The sequence below is a fragment of the Lutra lutra genome, chromosome 17, assembly GCF_902655055.1.
Source record: "Lutra lutra chromosome 17, mLutLut1.2, whole genome shotgun sequence".
NCBI lineage: Eukaryota > Metazoa > Chordata > Mammalia > Carnivora > Mustelidae > Lutra > Lutra lutra.
The window spans coordinates 14,205,025-14,225,904 of NC_062294.1; the positions used below are offsets into that span (position 1 = coordinate 14,205,025).

General features: G+C 38.0%; 1 protein-coding gene across 1 annotated transcript in view; it reads right to left on the reverse strand.

The window, feature by feature from the left end:
- Positions 1-20,674, reverse strand: part of PMFBP1 (polyamine modulated factor 1 binding protein 1) — a 129,829-nt gene extending 109,155 nt beyond the window's left edge. Inside the window, exon 1 of the mRNA XM_047712140.1 lies at positions 20,615-20,674. The gene's annotated coding sequence lies outside the window, so the exon portion shown is untranslated. The remainder of the gene's footprint in view (positions 1-20,614) is intronic.
- Positions 20,675-20,880: the final 206 nt, after the last annotated feature.

The following is a 20,880-nucleotide window of genomic DNA, read 5'->3' on the forward strand; positions in this document are numbered from 1 at the left end:
CTTCTCTTCTAATTCCACGTTTTTGACTCTTGCCCAGCCAGATGGCTCACTGTGGCCTAAGCACACCCAATATGTCCCCAGGCCTTTTACGCCTCCATTACTTTCAACATACCTGTCTCAATTCATCCCAGACTAGCAAATTTTTACCTCTTCTTCAAAACCCACCCCAAATGCTCATTTCCGTGAAGCTTTATGATGCCTCCCCCACCTCAGAGAGAAGTAATTTGCTTTTAGAGTTTTCACAGTGCCTGCCAATACTTATTGAATGACTGAATAAACTTCCTCACAGCAATTATCACAATGTCGGTTACACCTCAGTTGGTTGTAATAGGTGCATTGGTCTGTCACCTCACAATATTCCAAGCTCCCTAAAGATATGAACCATGCCTTGCTTGTATCTCCCATAGAACCTGTACCTTGCACACAGCAAAGGCTCCTTAAATTTTGTTATATTTTACTTAGAATGAAATTTAAGTGCTTGGACACATTATTTCACTTGTTCTGGTTACTTGTGTAAATAAACATTCAATTCTGCTTTTGATAATGGAGACTTAATGGCACCTGTAGATTAGTTTTCTCATGAGGCACAGGGGCAGAGCTTGCAGCCATTTTCCTAATTTCTGGCCCAGGGTTCTTCATCTACCATACTTTATCCCCGTATCAGTACTCCTCAGAAACTAGAGCACTTCAAGGTAGTTACGTCTTTAACTACCTAGAAGAAGATAGTCTGCTGGAGAAGAAATGTTTGAGCGGGATAAACCATGTACCCTTCACCATGCCTCAAACGATGCACAGACGATAGATCAGTGCTGACAATGCACAAAACATTTGGTTTCCTCTTACCATTTGAGGTCAAGCTTACCACCTTGGGTCACCTTTCATCTCAAGACAGTGGGAGATTTTAGAAGTTGATAGCCTCTCAAAAAATCCTAGGAACTCTTATTTAGACATAATCTTCTTTACATAGCCCATAATGCTAGGTGGATAGTCACATTTCAAGAAATAAGGCTGGGTTACGGATGAACAAATCACCACACTGTTCTTTCACTTGAAGGCCACGTGCGCATATGTGCATGTGCATATACACACACACCAGGAGTAGAAGCCTTCAGGAGCCAAAATGTCTCTAAGCTAGCAATAATGACTCTCTGAGATGCCCTGCCTAATTTCTTCCTGTCTGTGCTGCATTTCTGCTGAGCAGGGTCATCCCCAGCAGGAGACCACACCCTATGCTATGGAATCCATCCTCTCTGGCAAAATACATATTTTTTTTAATGCTTTGTTATCCAGCTGGGCAGATGCAGGCTTTGTGAGCACTGTCTGAATATTCCTCTGGGAATTCTTCGGTTACAAGATTATTCTGGGCTATGGCTATCTTTTGATACCTCATAGGTATTTTCTAGTGTTTCCTGCAATAATAATTAGAGCAATTACCATGACCAGTGGCTTTGGACTGATTTATTCTCTTAAGCTCATATGCAGGTAAGAAAGATTTAACTGCCCTGGTTCTGTCAAGGTCCAAATGATGCCTAGGTTTCCACTGCTTAGTCAAGCATTTCTGGGGTTAATTTTCATTAAAATGACCCTGACTCTAATGACAAGTGACTGCTTCTGCCCCCATTTGCAATTTTATAATAATGTCCTTTTGTTTGCTTCTCACTAAAGGATACAGGGACATTGCCGAAAGCCTCCATTTGTCCCTATTACATATTATTCTTAATTTTAATTTCACAATTGTTTCTTTAAAAGAAACTTATCTCTCAGAATACAAAATATTTGAAGACAGAAACTATGTTTTTTTTTTAATAACCAGTACAGTAGGTAGTTGAAATGACAAAACAAACAAGCAAACAAATAATTCCATATCTGAACTAACAATATTCTACAAATTCATAAAGGAGCCTTCAGGTTTGAATCTGGCCACAACATATCATGAAAGACCTTTGATGAGTTCCTGAACTCTTTGATCTACATCAGCAAAAATAGGGATAATAATGCTCACCCCTAAAGGTTTAAGTGGAGATGAGAAAAATTTTTGTGAAAGCATCAAGCAGTGCTGAGATGTTGAATGCACCTGAGCATATTATCATATTACCAATAGCCACGCTAATCAAAAATCCACCTTAAATGCCCATAAAAATCTAAGACAAGAAAAATTTAATATATTTCTTTTATGCCTCCTACCTGACTTCATTTGTACTAAAAAGAAAAAAAATCTTTAAAAATTTAGTGTTTTTCAGAATTGTAAAGACCCTTTAGCTTAACTTTCTCATTTCCTAGGCAAAGAAGCTGAGATCCAGAGAATTTAACTTCAAAGTTATATGATTAGTAATTAGCACAGACTGATTTTTCTTACCCTGCACACATGATAGTTTGCACTGTTGTTCTGAGAAATGTATTTTTCACCCCTCCCTCCTCTTGAGTCTAGGGTGAGGATGACTGACAATAGCATTTCAGCTTGAATAAGTTAAATATATATATATATATATATATATATATATATATATATATATACACACACACACATATATGTATTTATATATGTATATGTATAAATATATATACTTATGTATTTATGTATATATAAATTTTTGTTATGTTTTCACTGATTAAAGAAATATATTCATTCTAGAAAATTTGGATGAAAGCTGTAACAATAAAAATTATAATTACATGTAATCATATCATTCAGTGATACTTTTAATATTTTAATTGTTTAATAAAATTGGAATAATTCTATGTATTTTTTGTATTTGAGTTTTGATTTCATTTTATATTGCTCTATAGATAATTTAAAGTGGTTTTTGAAAAAAAATGATTCCAAAGGTTTGAAGAACATTCCTCCACATGGATTTATCATGGCTCAGGAGATGGAATGGCATGCCCTTAAAAGTCAGACAAATTTGGGATGGAATTCCAGTCCCACCCTTTAACAGCTGGGTAATGTAAAACTGGCCACTCAACCTCATTAAGCCTCAATTCTCACATCCACAAAATATTGTTAATATTCACCTCATGGGATTTCTATCAAGGTTAAATGGTGTAAAGTATATATGTGCTTAGCATTGTGCCTGCACACAATAAACATTCAATAAATGGCAGCTACTTACTATTGTTATTATTTTATCACGCTCTTATTATTGGACATTTAGGTTGTTTCCAGTTATAACACTGGGAGAAGTATCCTCCAGTGGTTAGCCATGTAATCTACCTGAAATGCACGTCTGTTTTGGTCAGTTCCTTGTTTAAAAATATCTCTTAATTCCCCATCAAAGGTTTTTAAAATTTCAACAGTGGAAACCTTCTTTAAAATATCTTAAGTAAAACTTCCTGGGGATCTTGTGTTGTGACAGGGTGGGGTTCAGAGGCTGGACCAATTCCCAGCCTCACCCCCCTCCCTGTTGACAAAGGCCCTTAAAATTTCTCTGAGAAACATTAGGGCTACTCTGAACACACTGGTAGTACTTTAAGCGTACAGAGTAAAAATGAGGCCCCAGAACATGGTACATGACATCTTCAAACTGTCCATTTCTGAAAGACCCTGAAGTAGTATCTTTTCCTACCACTTTGCTTATGTTGTTGTTTCTGTCTAGAATATCTTTATTTCCCATCTTCCCAAGGCTAAGTCATACAACCAACTCAGACTTATGCACCACTTCCTCTAGAAAGCCTTCTCTGCCGCAGGTTGGTGAGATCCTCCTCTTTCCCGTTTCCATGACACCCAGTCAAATTCTCTGTCACTGTGGGTACTGCATTCCCATGATGCTTTGGACTGGGAACACTTAGAGGGCAGAGACTGTCTTATGGATAGCATAGTGTCTGGCACTGGTAGATGCTCACTAAAAATATTTGTTAAATTAAAAAAAAACTTTATGAATGAATTTTGTGATACCTCTCTGACTATTCTGTAGGAGAATTTTGTAGAAGCAGGATTACTGGGTGAAAAAGGATAAACATTTCCAGCCTCCTTGATGCTCTCTTAGTAAGATTTATGGCAAAACCAAACAAACACACAAAGAAACTTCATTTAAAATATGACTCTCTCTCCTGTGTCAATTAGTGTTTGCTATTCGTGTTTCGAGGGTACAGCACAAAAGCCAATTTTTGAACCATAAAAATTGGTTTTGGGGGTCCCTGATTTGGTTGAGGCAGACAGAGGTATCAGCAGTTGGAGTGACCAGTATAGAGTGGGGCCCTAAATATGATGTTGTCCAAAGGCACGTGTTACTAGATGGCTGGAGATACAATGCTGAAGTACGACAACTTTCATCACTTGTCATCCTTGTAGTTTCTTTGAGTTGATTTTTCTCATCTGTAAATGAGTTTCATGATATCTCGTAGGGGGTCATGTGGTGATTACATTGAATCAAACAGGCAAACACCTAATTCTAATATATACATTTGTGTGTTTTTACTATCTGTTAATAAGAGCTGGACAAGGAGGAGAGTTGGGTAATCTGTGCTACACCAGAAGACAGAGTTCCAAGTTTAGGAAACATTTCAACTGATCTCTCTGATGGGCTTCACTTTTCATAGAATCCTAAAATTCCCATGTGCAAACTATTAGGATATAGCTAGATTATTCTATTTTATCACAGAGAAGATAGAGAAACTGTAACTGTAAAATTTGTAAACTTTAAGAGGGAGTTGAATAAATTGAAATAGTTCTGAGACACTTTAAAATATTACATATCTCTGTGTTCTCATTCAATTCTATGGTTTTAATTAGTTAAACGTCCATGAGTTCAAAAATCTGGATCTGTAGCCAGGTTGTTCTCCTGAGTTTCAGACTCATATATCCAACTGCCTGGCTGGTGTGTTGGTGAACTCGGTGTACTCAAAGCTGAATCCATCACCTCCTCTCTCTGCATACTTTCCCAGACTTGTTCTTCCTCATATCTTCCCATCTCATCACTACCTACTTATCCCAAGCCAAAAATTTGGGAGTCATCATCAACTTTTTGTTCTTACTCTCCACATCTAATTAGTCACAAAATCCTGTTGTTTTAATGCCTAAATATTTCTCACACTCATCCTTTCTTCTCCATCAGCACTGTCATTATTCTGGACCAGCCCCTCATTATTTCTTGTCTGGATGCAGTAACCTCCTAACTGGTCTTCCTGATTCTGGTCTTGCTCTCTCCATTCCATCCCTCACATCCCTGTCATAAGCATATAATCAATCTGGATGAAAAGAAGCTGTAAATGGCAATAGATATCAATGTCTTCAAATTATGTTCTTTAAAAAAAAATATGATGTCATAGGTTAAGACATAATCGGTTAAACATAGCTCTCCTGGAGACAGGTTGACTGCTCAGCACAAGAACCAAATGAAATACAACAATGAACAATATATCAGTTCACTTGAAATAATACTAATGGAGAACCCACATTTATTGGATTGTGCAAAGATGATGCGGAGCTTAGTAATGCTAGAAGGGCATGGTGGATTAAGAAGAACTTCTCTAGCATTCCAAGGGCCACCTGGTCTCTGTGAACCTGTCAGAGAAAGATTCACTTCCTAAGGTCTATTCTAGCTTGATAATTCCAGGAGCCAAAGTTATAATCAACAGGGACAAAATTTTCTACCCCCTAAATTATAAATAAATTGTTAAATGGTTAGAAAACTTCATGACTACAAATGAACCCCCAAATACTAAGGGCTTCAAACAAAGGTGTTACCGATACTTCTTTAATATGCCTATTGTTGCAGGTTAAAGAGGAGAAGATGGTCTAAGTTTCACATGTTCAGAGAAAATGGCAGTGAGTATAAAATCGTATAAAGTCTGGAGATTAGAATAAAGCAAATAAGGCTAGCAAACAAGCAGAGATGAGACATGGTATTTTAATTAGTGTTTCCCAAACTATCTTGGTAAAGATCAGTTTTTTAAAAAATATACAAAACATGGACTAATATTTTCATAAGCCATGATAAAATTAATACTGAAAAAATTTAAATGTAAAAGAAATACAAAATACCCGGCTTGCTTTTTACCCAGACATAAAATTATGCTGTCAAGCTGTTAGAACATTTTCTAAATGCTCATTCTTAATTTTTGTATTTATCTTATCATGAGCCAGTAACACACAGTTGTTAGACTGGAACTGGTCTATGGACCACACGTTGAGTAGCACTGTTTCAAAGGATTTACTCAAGATAAATGGCAAAGACTTTTCTCACAAAGATATACTGATGGGAAGACACTAATCTGTTAATTAATATTCATGTATCTTTCTTTCAAAGACTGAAACATTCGGCTGTGTGGGTCTTTAAAAACTTCCATCTCTCATCAGGTCAAGTTGAGACCATCTCTATGAGAAAATACCTATCAAACCAGTGAGCCTCAAGTCAACCTCTAGAAAAACAATGGCTATGTGGATTAAAAACTCTCGTCAGAGAATATATAAGCTGTGACTATAACATTGACTGTACATTGTTTAGTGATGGATTTTTCAGTCAATCAACCATTAAGAATGTCTTCCTATCCCACCCAGATCTCAATCAATTATAATGATGTCTGATTTGATAGGCTGATAGTCACAGTTGATAGAAACACTAGTGGTAGGGCAGGTTCCTTTAGACTATATTGAACAATAAATATCCATCAAGCATGAGCTATATGCTGGCTTCTTTCTGTCCTTATTCTAAATACAAGGGCAGCTGTCTCTCTCTGAAAAGACATGTATAGTCTGTGCTTAACAGCAGATGGAAGATCTCAGCTTCTCTGTTCCACTATTGTTTTAGGTTAAAGGGGCTAAGAAATATTGATGAGGCTGGGATAGTGAAAGGATGGACAGAGATTTTTACTTCTTACCTTGAAAATCTTGTTCACAGATAAGCTATTCTCATACTGTGGCTTTAAATCCCATTATTAGACACATCTAACATGACTCTCATGGGCTGTTTTCATTATGGTCAATGGTGAAATGATGGTTAGTGATAAGTTCAGAAATAAGGAAATGGATATAATACATGGAGAGGGTGTGTATTAATTTATATATCAACCTGTAATATGAGGGGACTGACATACAGAGTTTGGAGGACAGGAGACTTCAGGAAGACAGCCTTCAAGCAGGTGAAACAGAGAAATCCTATGCAAGTGGGAGGTCAGGATGGCAAGCATGCACTGAATGTGTTCTAGGCATTGGGGATGCGAAGTTAAAATGCTTTCTTTGTTTTCAGAGGTCTGGTGTCAGAAACAGACACATATACAAGTAATTACAAAATGGTGGGGATATGCAGAAATAGGAGTTTGTACAAGGTACAGATGTTGTACAGAAGACAGTGATTAACCCTACCAGGTGGACTTGTAACAAAATATAAAAGATTACAAAGTAATTTATATTGGTAAACTGACTCCCAAAATGTTAGGGTAAACCATTTCTAGAACTTGCAAAAGGGAAATATGAGGTCTAATTTACAAATCAAGTATGCACATAACCCTTCTACTTATAAAGATATAGGTTAAAAACTCTACATTAAGATAATCACACTCCACCAAAACCATACATATACATGCCAACCTCCCTATCCCCAAATCCAAATTACCCAGCAAAACTCTTATTTAAGTAAAACCATTTTAAATGAGCACTGGAGGGATCCACAAAAAAGGCAAACAATAATGGATGAAAAGAATGAGCTCTATTTGACTTAAACCTTCAGGGGTTATTATAAATGGAATTTTTTTTTTCGTAATTTCATTTTTGGATTTTTCATTGCTAGTGTATATCAATACAATTGATTTTTGTATATTGATCTTGCATCCTGCAACACGGTTGAACTTGTTTACTGTTGTAATAGTTGCTTTTTTTTGTGAATTGCTTAGGATTTTCTATGTACAAGATCATATCATCTGAAAATGATGATAGTTTTACCTTTTTCCTTTCCAAACTTGGTGCCTCTTATCTCTTTTTCTTGTCTACTTGCCCTGGATTTCAGAACCTCCAATACAATGTTGAATAAAAGTGGTGAGAGCAGACACCCTTGTCTTGTTCCTGATCTTAAGGGGAAAGCATTTAGTGTTTAGCCACTTAGTATGATATTAGTCATAGGGTTTCAACAAATGCATTTTTTGCCAGTTCTCTGTTTTTTAATTTAAAAAACTGCATTGCTTAAGTCTGACTTTTCTAGGAAGGCAGATCATCTACCTACCTGGTTTGTGGATTCAGGGGAAGAGGATAAGAAATAGAAACTTACTAGTATATAAAAATAAATAAATAAATAAATAAATTTTTAAAAAATTTTAAAAAATTTAAAAAAAAAAAGAAAGTTACTAGTATGACTTAGTTTCTATTTTCTACATTTAACAAGGCAATACAAGAAAGAGGGGGCCCAAGAAAGAACTTGGTGGCTTGTAAATAGGATTGAAAAATACTATTTTTCAATTTTTCAACTAGTTTTCATTTCCAACTAGCAAAAATGAAATCAGGAAATTCTTTGAGCAACAAGATGGATTTTTAAAAAGCCTCACCTGCAAGTCCTTGTCATTATCAAGATCATGGCCATCATTCCCTCCGTTGAAATTTCTGACCTGAGTTGGTGATGCCCATTCAATTCTTTCATGTTGGACAAAGTGACAAAGGAAAATAAGTGATAATTGAGCCATAAAATGGCTAAGCTTCTCCTGGGAAGTTGTATGCATCACTGCTACCCACATTTCCTTGGCAAAAGAAAGTCTTATGTCTGACCCTAATGTCAAAGACATGGTCACCCATATGTATAAGTGCTAAAACTCTGAAAATGAAAGAGAAAATGAAATGCAAATGAGTATTTATAATCATTTCATAGGGAAGGGCAGAAAATAATTGAGAAGAGTAGTAAAATCTGCCTGTTCTTTTGGTGACAAACACTTGCTCCCTCTTTTACATGCAAAATACTTTCCTCTTTTCTTTAAAGAGAACACTCAAAGTCTCAGTCAATCACATTTCAAAACTCAAAGCACTGGATCTCATATGGATCCTCTTGGTCCAGACACTTGTGAACTAATAAGCCAAATTACTTGCTTTCACATGCCCAGTACATAGTGGTGGAAAAGGGAGAGACAGAGTAACTAAAATAAATATTCCCATTTAAAAAGGGAAGGAATAGAAATCATAGAGCCGTCACTGATTCTCAACAATTTTGAGATTTTTTGTGAGGGGACGTTGTGAAGTACTCTTAGGGGTAGGGACTGTTCTTTACTTGGGCTCTTGTTCTGCTTCCTGGAGGAGCTTCCTAGTTCATTGTTCTCCATGGTTCTGGGAGGTCCCTTCCTCCCATTATCCCAAAAATATGCTTTCTACTGTGGCTTGGCCTGTTTTCTATAGATGTCTGGGAACTTCAAAGTCATTTTTGTCATAATTGTTATGTCAAAAACAAAACAATCAACAAACAAATAAATAAAAAACTCTAGGGTGGTGGCTCTTTGGGAAGTGTTGCAGTCTTAACAATATTAAATCTTCCAATCCATGACCATGGGATGGCTTCCCATTTATTTAGGTCTTTAATTTCTTTCAAAATATTTTGTTTGTAATCTCTTTCAAAATGTAGTTGGCTTTGTATCTATTTGATCCTAGGTGACTCTATATGTCAATAATCAAATGTTCAATTCTTTTTGAGACCTGCCTCCCTCTAGACTTGATTACAGGTATCTTGAGCTCTGAGTTCTGTGGGAGAACCAATAATTAGGCAATCCATGGGCAATATCAGAGACCATGAAGTGCCTGCCATGTTTTGAACATATCAGAAACATGAGTTTTGTTGTACAAATAAAGATTGTCTCCAAAACATGGGATAGCCGAATCTATTTGTAAAAATAAGACCCATTCCCTTTAGCTCTGTGGTTTCAAGCAGGGGTGATTTTGCTCCTGAGGGGACATTTGGCAATGTCTAGAGACATTTTAGTTGTCATAACCGGGCGATGTCACTGGCGTCTAGTGGGTAGAAGGGAGCGAAGGTGTTAAACATTCTAAAATGCACAAGACATCCCCTTTCTTGCCTCTTCTGTCTCCCCAATAAAGAATTATTCAGCTCCAAATGTTAATAGGGCTGAAGTTGAGAAACCTTATTCCTAACAGTGCCATTGAAACAGAAGTCCCATGAATACTCCTGATACCTCTTCAGAGCAAAAACAGATAACATGTTCTGTGTTTACCCCACCAGCCAGATCTATGTTCTTCAATTTTTTCTTCTCCAGAAGCAAAAAGTAGGATCAGAGAGACTATGAAAGCCTACTTGTTTTGATACTTGAAGGAATCACAATTTGTTTTCTAAAATTCCATTGTCTATTGACCATCACATCTCCATCCTCCATCTTATTTGTTAAGATTTTCTTCCAAACAGATAATCTTTTGATCCCTTCCTTTAGCTACCAAAGATTGTTCATTGTGTTAAAACACATTCTTCATTGAGATGGATTTCATTTCTTCTTTTTTAATTCTTAGCACAGCCTTCTTTAGCTCCTTGTAGAAGGATAACCAGAGCTACTGGGAGGTCCTGTCCTCATTTATAGTTATGTCCGGTTTATCATTATTATTATCTAGCATCTCTGATAATGTTCCTATTGTTATACAGTGTTTGTGAAGGTAATCTGTCAGGTTTCACATTAAAATAGGGGACATCATGCTTGAAGGGGCCGGGATTTCATGCTCAGGACTTTAGAGCCCCCATGCTTCAGTGAGGTATTTTAATAAAAATGTGCAGAATGTTTCAGACAGAGATTAGTTTAACAGGAGACAGAACATGGCAAAAGGGAAATTATAGATGCAAAAATCCCTATTAGGTCATTTCAGGTTGATCTTTCCTCAGAGAGCAAGGTAGGCTGTACATTCTAAGGATCTAGATTTTAGAGAAGAAAAGAATATGCTGGTTTAGCTGTCACTAATCGACAGAGCCTAGGCAGGATCTCAGTGACTACAGTGAGAATCCATGCTTGAATATGACTGAATTGTTCTAATATTTCAGATGAAAATATATAGAGAGAAATAGAGCAGTGTGACTTTTGCAAGCGACGTTTGCTTTCTTGGCTAGTTTCAAATGTCTCTACCACTTTCCTTAAAGGACAATTCTGCCTTCTAATAGAATTCCTGACTAGGCAGATCGTTTTGTTAGATAGATGTTCTATTAACATTTTGCCTTTCTTCATTTCATACCATTTTCCATTTTATTCCTTTGTATCATGGTTGAAAATGTATATGATTCTTATCTCTTCCTCAGGTTTTTCTTTTTTTCATTGTGACATCTGTGCATTAATCACTGTTTAGCCAAGCTGCAGAGACCTGATTCTTTTAATGGAAAGAGAGCATGCTGCTGTGGAAAGCATGCCAGCTTTCAAGTTAGCTGCCTGGATGCTAGCCTGGCATCTGCCATTCTCTGGTTGAGTGTCCTAGGACAAGTCACTTCTCTGTAGTTTTAGTACAATTAGGGTTGTACCCAAATATCTCTAAGGGGTCACTTTTATCTCATATATTTTCTGTATATCTAATCTTCTGTATATATGAAAATAGCATGGTAGCTAAATATTTTTTCTGCTTTTTTTTTTTTTTTTGCAACCATCTGTTAAGGTATTGTGTGTGTATGTGTGTGTGTACATGTGTATGTATGATGGTAGAAGTGGAGAATGGGGAGAGAATGGACTAGTTAACCTTGGTAGACAATAACAAGGTGTAATAATCTGTAAACATAACTTGTGTTGAAGAAGATATGCAGGCTTTTAAATACCTCTGTTAGAGGAAATATGTAAGTGTTCATCATGGTTATAAAATAGCATTCACAGAAATGTCATTCTCTCCCTGCCCCAGGACAGATAAAGCACCTGCAGACTTTGACTGGTCACTGAAACAGCCATGAAAACTCTCATGGTTTTATAAAGCAGGACAAGGCTTTGAAGCTTCAGCTTTAAATCGCCCCAGCATCTCCCAGCTGTAACGAGGACAGCATTTCCCTAGTCAAAACATCCTGGTTCTATTTATAGGCATTCGCTTATCTGAATAATAAACAGAAATAGCAGGCTATTCTGATATCCTTTTCCTTCAACTATCCTACCATTTAATACAATGACAACAATTTTAAAATATTTCAGAACCATAATACGTAACAGTGGGTTTAGTTAATTACCTTAGAGAAGACAGTGACCAACGTATATAATAGCCGAAGTCTTGCAAGAATGTTTGATTGGCCTTTGTTTACCAGGGGTTTCCAATATCTCCCTTGCTATTTCATGGGGGAAAAATGTTTCAGTCCTTTAAATGATTCCAGAAATATCCAGTCTCCCAAGATGCAGGGAGGCTGTGTTCATTTGCTAGGTACCTCCCTTAGCTGATGTTGCTTTAGATAAGGATGGAGACAATCCAGCACCCACGGAGACAGCCACAATTCACTTCTATTCTTTTTCCAATGTAAGTTTGTATTAGGTTATTTAATGGACCACAATAGATTCCGTAGGTACAGAATCCATGCCCCCAAATGGCTGGTGCTTAATTCCATCCCTGCAGTCTGTTTTAGCTAAGACGTTTTCTCCTGTGCGTATAATCTTCATTATCACAGAAGTTATTTTTAATTTATAATTAACATAGTTTCCTTCTCATTATGGACGCCTTGATCGACTTAGCCCCTCCGGACACATCTCGTCTGGCGCAGTGCCGGCTCTGTGCTGCGGTTCTTTCAATGTACAGTAGGTGTCTGTCTTAGCCTTTCCTTCGTCCTTCCTCCTCCTCTCGTCCCTGACACTGTGATACAGTGCATAATTCCAAAATGGCAGCTTTTTGAAAATTCACCTTGATTATCAGACATTAAAAGTGACTCATCCCGCAGTGACTGTCTGGCAGAAGGGATGGGATCAGACAGCAAGACAATGAGGGGACTGGGCGCATTAGCGCACTAGATTACAGAGCCCATCAAAAATACCTTTGTTCTGTCAAAGATCCAATCATTTACTAGTTGTGTTCTGCAGAGGAGAAAGAATGAGAAGAAAAAAAATCCACCAAACAAACAAACAAAAAAATCCATCCAAGAATTTAAAACCTCCTCAGATCTCTTTCTCCTAAGAAGGGAGGGAAGTGTCTGATCAACCATCTCAAGAGAAGGCAAGGTGGGGATTGTGCTTCGGAAATGGGAATCTATAGAAGTCTTTCTTTCAGTGGCTATTAAATTTTCTATACGAGATTCTGTATAGAATCTAGTTCGTTCTGCCTTTGGCTGTACTCAGGCTAATTTACAGCAGAATATTTAGTAGACAAAATATTTCACAATTAGAACACTCATTTTCATTACAAGAAAGCTTCTGATTTCTATCAGATCACAATATAATTAATGCTAACTAAGAAATGCGTGAGGGTAAAAGGAAAATATGTGTAAGGGCTGTTATTGATAAATGTAAGGATCTAAATGAGGCCACATTTAAAGGCAGTAGGAATGTCTGAAAAGATAGAGCATATGAATTCTTGCATTGAGCATGTGTGTGTTTGTGTGCAAAGGGTAGGAGTGAACTGGAAAAAGGGGGGGTGAGAGCTGAGGGCATTCATGTTGCGCCCTGTGTGGGTGTATAACTGGGTGAGATGTGTGCTGAGTCGTCAGCATGACTGTAAGCCTGGCTAGCTCCAAGGAGACAAATACTCAAATGGGAGGTTGGTGCCTGGCTTTCTTCTTCTTTTTCCTCTTTTCTTTCTTTTTATCATTTTTATCATTTGCCTATGAACTCAGAGAAGCAGTTTATCAGTCGTGGAAAATGCCCCAAAGGGGCCTAGATCAAAGGCAGGCTTTACATTGTGTACTTAGGTGGATCTCCCTGCCAAACACGTTAATGCGATTAAAACAAAAATTCCATAAACAATCATTTTCCATCTGTTTATCAACAGTAGTAGTGATGCTATGTGGCATCAATAGAATCCTCTGTATACAGAGAGGTACCAAGTGAATTCAAATGCTCTTCTGCACATGGATGCTGCAGCACTTTGGGAGGATTTGTAGGGTCTTATCCGCCAGCAGGACAGGAGAGTGGCTGCTGTTACCAGGCAGGGATCTCTTGATAAGACTGCATTTTAACTGACTGTCATTTTTAAAATAGATTCATTAAAAAAAAACTCAATGCATTTCATCAACTGTGCATTATATTTGGAGGTTTGTTTTCATATTTATTTCTACCGTCTGGTACAGAGAACATATCCCTCTTTTTGCGCCTGTTAATTATCCCTAAATGACTTCATTCCTTTATTGACGGAGGATGGCAGATTCAGCAGGACTGCCTGCCTGGTCAGTAGGACTCGGTAACAGTTCAGAGACTCATTCGTGTTTGTTTGGATTCACAACACATACTCTGAGAAGGAGAAAGAGAAATCTATAAGCTTTAAAAATCTCTGCCTAAACCTGACCAAGAGATTAAAGGGGAGGGCAAAAGGGGAGGGCCCAGACCAATTTCCACACACCAGCACTCGTAACAGAGGGATGGATTCATGAAAGAGAGAGAGTTTTCATCAGTGGAATTTTAATGAGCCCTAAAGGTTAGCCTTCGACTTCGTTAACAAACAGCTCTAGAGATAATTTCCAATTTTCCGTGTTTATAGAATAGTGGTTCCTTGGTCATAATAAAATTCTGTAACTGTTGAGAACCTACTCTGCATATCTAGCTGAACCCACACAAACTACCAGAAATTATTAAATGTGTGCTCAAAATCAAATGTGGAAGAAATAAAAAGAGGGGGAAATTTTGCAAATCAAAATGACCACATTAACCTTTTCTGATGAAATCAGTTCAGTCAAATGAAAATACTTATTTTTTAAAAACCTGCACAGATATTTTAGCTGTTAAAAGAATGATGACTATTCTAATATTTGAGTGGACAGAGACAAGGAAAAAAAAAGATGATAAACAAAAGAACACTTCATTCCTAGGAATGAGAGACCAGAGTCCTGGGTACATTGTAAATGGGTTTCAAAACTGTAGGACAAAATACAGAAGCACAAATTAACAAGATTGACACTAGATAGGTCAGTTTGCTGGGAATGTGTCCTGTCATCATCTCTCTTTCCACCTCCCCCTTCTTCCCTCTCTCTCCCTTCTCTAGTCAGTCCTTGCAGCATTGCCAAAATTGTACCAGAAATGGAAAAAATTCCATTTCTGGAATTCCATCCATATAGAACAAGAATAATAGATAGTAAGACAAAGGGCCACATCCAGGGACTTGGGTTTTCTAAAAACTGAGTGCAGTGGTGAATGGAAAATGGACCACTTGCCTTGCAAGCATGATAAGTCTCCTAATGGTGGAGACCAACAGCAGGTGCTTGAGCTGTAAATGCTGAGAGGAACATTCTAACATCATGCTCAGTTTTATTTCCTCTAATGCAACAAATCCCTTTTTGTTTCCCAAGCTTGTCACTTCTCTTCCTGATCTGCAGAGGGATGGAAGGGGTTGGAATAACAACAAAAAAACAATAACACTACAACAAAACAGAGTAGCTTGAGGTGGTGCAACTCCAAGAGTGGGAGAGATTAAGGAGTGAGACATCCAGCTGGGTGATGCTTTATTCAGTTTTTGGTACAGGGAAGGGCACAAAAGGCATAGCATTAGGGGCTGTAAGACTTGGGTTCCAATTCTGATTTTGCATCTTACTCCTTATTCCCAATGTAACCTCAGTGGGCACAGGGGTGGGTAGTCAAACCCTCTGAGTTACAATTTTCTCCTAGGATAAAAGAGATTGGCAAATTCAGGCAATGTTAGAATTGGGAGGGACTTCAGGGATCATTTAGTCATTTTTCCTCATTTTATAGACAGAAAATAGACAGTGGTAATAATAATAATAATAACAAATATCTTCAAGCATTTACTATGTGCCAGGCACTATTCTTAGTGCTTTAGAAATATTATTCCACTTTCAGAACAGCCTCATTTGGTAGGTAGTATTTTTACTCCCATTTTACAGAGAGGGAAACTGAAGTCAGCAAGGTTAAATATCCAAGATGATATAGCTGATAAAAATGGTAGAGCTGTTTCAAACCCAGATAGCCTGGCTCTAAAGGAATACCCTAGTAAGCTATGAACGCCTCATTGATTTTCATTTGCACTGGGTTGGGGGTGGGGGTGCATTACCTGAATTAGTGCTGCACATGGTCCTGAAAGCATAGACCCTAGAGAGGTGTTCCCAGTATCAAGGCAATGGCTGATAAGAGCCACTTTGTTCCCTCCAAATTCCTTGAGGTCACATGGTCCCGCCAGCCAGGTTTTGTGCAGGTGTCCTGTAGTCCTCCCAAGATGCCCTACCCTATATGCTGCCCATCTCAAAATTGGCCACCAGTCTGCAACTGTCTGCTGATTCTTACTCTCTCTCCATTTCCTTGAAATTCACTTGAGCTGTTATTACACTTGTATTTAAACACCCAGCATGATACTCTATTTCTTTGCTCTAGCACTAGCACTTGCACATCTCCTATCAGCCACATGGATCAAAATTGCTTCTCAGAGCAGAAATAAATCACAGAAAGAGAAATCATGGCAGACAAAAAACCACGGGTGGGGAAAACACTCAGCTGGGGATAGTATGGTAGAACACTCATTGGGTAAGACCAGCTGCAGAGTGTTACACTGCTGCTCATTGGTTGAGAGAGGAGACTACAGTCTGTCATATTAGCTTTCATTGGCTAATAGCACCCAGTGACTGGGAAAAATATATTAATGGTATGTGGTAATGGACTATTGTCGCTAAAAGGAGAATAGGATTAATATAAAATTATTGCTGCATACAGAACTGTTAAATAGACTATGTGTACTCTGTACCCAAAGGAGCTTGTTGGCTTGTTCAAACACCTGGATAAGTGTGTCTAGGAGAACTCTTCTGTGTTTTCCTTTTTTCACACTTACAACACTTCCCAAACACTTCTGTCACTAGATATGTGGGGTTTTCACACCAAACAATTCCCCAACACTAGATGACTGTCCTATAATTCAATTCAATTCTGACACTAGCCAAAGTTAGCACAGGCTCCACAGGTTAAGGGCTCATTCCCATAAGACTGTTCCCCTTCCTGACACCAACTGCAAGTAGTGAGTCCCTAGGTTACTTACAATTTCTGTCCAACATGGCTACAAGTTGAAGGCTCCTATACCCCTTCCGCAGGTCCAATCATTTGCTAGAACACCTCACAGAACTTTGATAAACTTACTTACCTCTACTCTTTTAATATATTATAAGGAATATGATGAAGAATACAGATGGACAGGCAGATGAAGAGATATACAGGGTGAAGTCTGGAAATGTCTTGAGTACAGGAGCTTCTGTTCCCATGAAGTTGGTATGTGGTCTCCAACCTGGAAGCTCTGTGAACCCCATACTTTTGGGGCTTTATTTTATTTTATTTTTTACTTTTGGGACTTTTAATGGTGGTTTCATCACATATGGTTGATCAATCATTAACTCCATTTCCTGGAGGATTGGAGGTGGGTCTGAGTCCCAAACTCCTAATCAAGGTTTGGTCTCTCTAGTGAACAGCTCTCAATCTGAAGTTATCCATGAGCCCACCAAGAGTCACCTCTTTAGAACAAAAGACATTCCTTCTGTCTAGGAAATCTCAGGGGATTTAGGAACTCTGTGCCAGGAACCAGGAGCAGAGACTGGTGTACGTATTTTTTCTGTTATTTCAAAAAGCCTCATAAAATTCATTCTGATCCGGCCTCGCTTGCCATTTTAGCCATGTATTTCACACCTTGATGTCCTCACAGCTACTGTCCTTTCTGCTTCAGGCAACAACTTCCCCAATTCCCTTTCAACATCACCCCTTCTTCAGTTGTAAACATCTGTTCATCCTTCAAGATCTTGTCCCAAAGTTACTTTCTCTGTGCAGCATCCTGACTTCTTGGCATTTTCTGTAGTACACGTGGTTAGAGCACTCATTGCATAAGTCTATAATTAATTGGTTATTCTTACTTTTCCTCTTCCTAAGCAGGGAGTTCCTTGAAGACAGAGACTATATTTCATTTATTTGTGTATCTTCAGTGCCCAGCATAGGACCTAGATCATCTTATTCACTCAATGAACACAGAAGGAAGGGGGCAAGGAAGAGAAGGAGAGAGGGAAGATGTACCCTTCTGAAATTGTAAAACGTTATGAAAATACAAAGAATTACTAACCAGAGAAAGATGTCTACTGTTTGATGCACTCATACTGTGTAGGAATGAGCTTATTGTCTTCATAGGCACGATGCTTAGGCAAAGAATGGAGGCCAATGACAATGCTAGTTAGAAGCAGACCTCTTGGGGCGCCTGGGTGGCTCAGTGGGTTAAAGCCTCTGCCTTCAGCTTAGGTCATGATCTCAAGGTCCTGGGATTGAGCCTTGCATCAAGCCCCACATTGAGTCCTGCACTGAGCCCCGCATCAGGCTCTCTGCTCAGTGGGGAGCCTGCATCCTCCTCTCTCTCTGCCTGCCTCTCTGCTTGCTTGTGATCTCTGTCTGTCAAATAAATTAAAAAAAAAAAAAAAAAAAAAAAGAAACAGACCTCTCATTCCTCATTTACCTGCTTGATGAAGGGGTAGGTACACAAATTTTTCCCAAGACACAGGATGAATTCTCTTAAATAATGTCATTCACCAGCAATAATTTGGTTAGCTGAATAAGCACAAAACTGAAAGAATACAGAGACTTAAGGAACTGTTTAATCTATAGTACTAAGATATTATATCAGGTGGCATGTAGTTATGTGCCCTTAAACACAATCACATAGCATTTTGTTTGGTCATCCTCATCCGGGATGTTAGAAGAACCAGTAGAGAAAAGAAGCCTCCTCAGGGATTTTTCCTTACAGTACAATTTTTACAAGGAGCTGAGTGTACAACTTGCAAAATAATAAGCTTCGGTGATAGCACAAGCTTCAGCTACAATTACCACAAAGAGCAAGTCTGCTGCCCACGCTCCTAACTTATCCTTGTGACTACAGTATGTCCGAAGTGTCACGTTCGAGTTGAAGTGACTGTGGCCAATTAGGTAATTTCCACCAGATTGGGTCTATTAATAGTTGGGCATTATCTTGAAGGAGAAATAGGAGTCTGTGACAAGGTGCAATGTGGCCTGTGAAATATTAGTTTTGGACAATCACAAATCAAGATCCAAGGGTATGTTAAATTATTCAGCATTCTTGACCTCATTATTAAGTGACTGCATATAGGTTTTTGCTCATATTCATACAATATTAGGCTCCAGGAGCTTGATTTTGTTTCCTTTCCCCAGCCGTTTCCCCATTTCACCTTTGTTTTGGCTTCTCCACTCTTTAGGTATCAGGGGTTTAGTGTATATCTCTTTCTATTTTTTATTCTGTTTAATTTTATAAATTTAAGGAGAATGGCTAAGGTTTTGTTTGAGAAAGACACAATGGGAACACTTGCAAATACAAGGACACCTGTCAGAAATATGAATATGTGTTAGGAATCTGGTTCTCATGCCTTTCTTCGCTAACACACAGCCTTAGGTAATACAAACATCTTCCAAATTAACATCTGTGTTGGTCCTCCATGTATGAAGCAGGAAGTTATGATTCATGACCTATGGTCAGAACTTTCTAAATGAATCAGAACTTCAATGCCAAGTCTGTTTCTGGAAGTATTAAATGATAGCAACAAGATTGTTTCCCAAAATAATGGGAGAAAGCCACAAAAACACTCCAGGAAGATCGTGTACCCAAGATGTTTGTTGATTCCAATTTGTTCCAGAGATGTTTGGAACAATGGGTAGTTGATGCTGATAGGATTTCTACAACCAGTAAATATGTTGAATGTTTAATGAAACTTTAAATTGGTGTTCTTGTAGATTGTAAAGAACCAACTGCATAACTATCCTAAGAATATTCCTAGCAGATATCCTTTAAACTGATAAGTTAAAATACACCAAGGGGGCAAAGCAACAAAATGCACTTGGAATGTCAACATTGCCAGATAACATGACTGAATTAGTGAACATCTGTCAAAAGAAAGTTTTTAGGCTGGTGATCTTTATGAGATTCACAAAAGAAATTAGGTAACATTAGGCTTCTTTTGGTAAAATTTCTTCCTTTAGATATGTGTATTTTATAATGTTGCCCATAATTCACATCATAACAAATACTCTGAAAGTAGAGACAGAGAATTCCGTTTCATCACACCCCAACCAAATGGGACCAGAACAGGTGTAATCACTTTAAAGTGTTCTTCTCTATAAACCAACTTCTGATACCTTCCAAAGTGGAGCTGTCAGCCCTTACACACCCACTGAGGTTGAGAATTTTTAGAAAACTAAACACAGGGATTAAAATAATATTTGAATTAGTTTTAATCACAGTGGCCTATATTCTCATGCCTCCTAGGACCCTACTGTATCTCTTCCTTGTGTGAGATGCTTGGGAGGGCTGCACGTGGGCAAAACTCACCAGAGTGCAGATCAGGAAGGAGAATTTAGGTCAATTATCTTTTGAAGTGTGATCTCTTTAAACAGCTACTCAAGGTAGTATCTTGCTAACTGTGCTATCTATAATAAAGGTGACCTGTGCTATTTCTTTAAATACTGCTTTTTGGTTATAAGCGATCAAAGTATTAAATTTGTGTAAGAAAAAAAAAGATCAAGAGAAGTGTTATCCACATTCTTTCTGGAATCTACTGGAAGGACTGAGTATGTGTTTTACCTCTCTGAAGGCCTGGGCTTGAAAGTAGGTGCATCCATTTAATTCTCTCCCAGCTGGTCTTTGTATTCTTTGTTTCTACTGTAAGTTAAGGAGACAAGTAGTTTAGATGTTACTTCGAAACCTTTGGTAAATATTTGAAGAAATTTTAAAAAGTCATATAGTAGATAAATATATGGGGAGGAGGGAGATAGAGGGAGGGAGTATTTGTTATGGATTAATTCTCCAAAGCTTAAAAAAATACACTGGGTGTGTGGATATGCATTTTC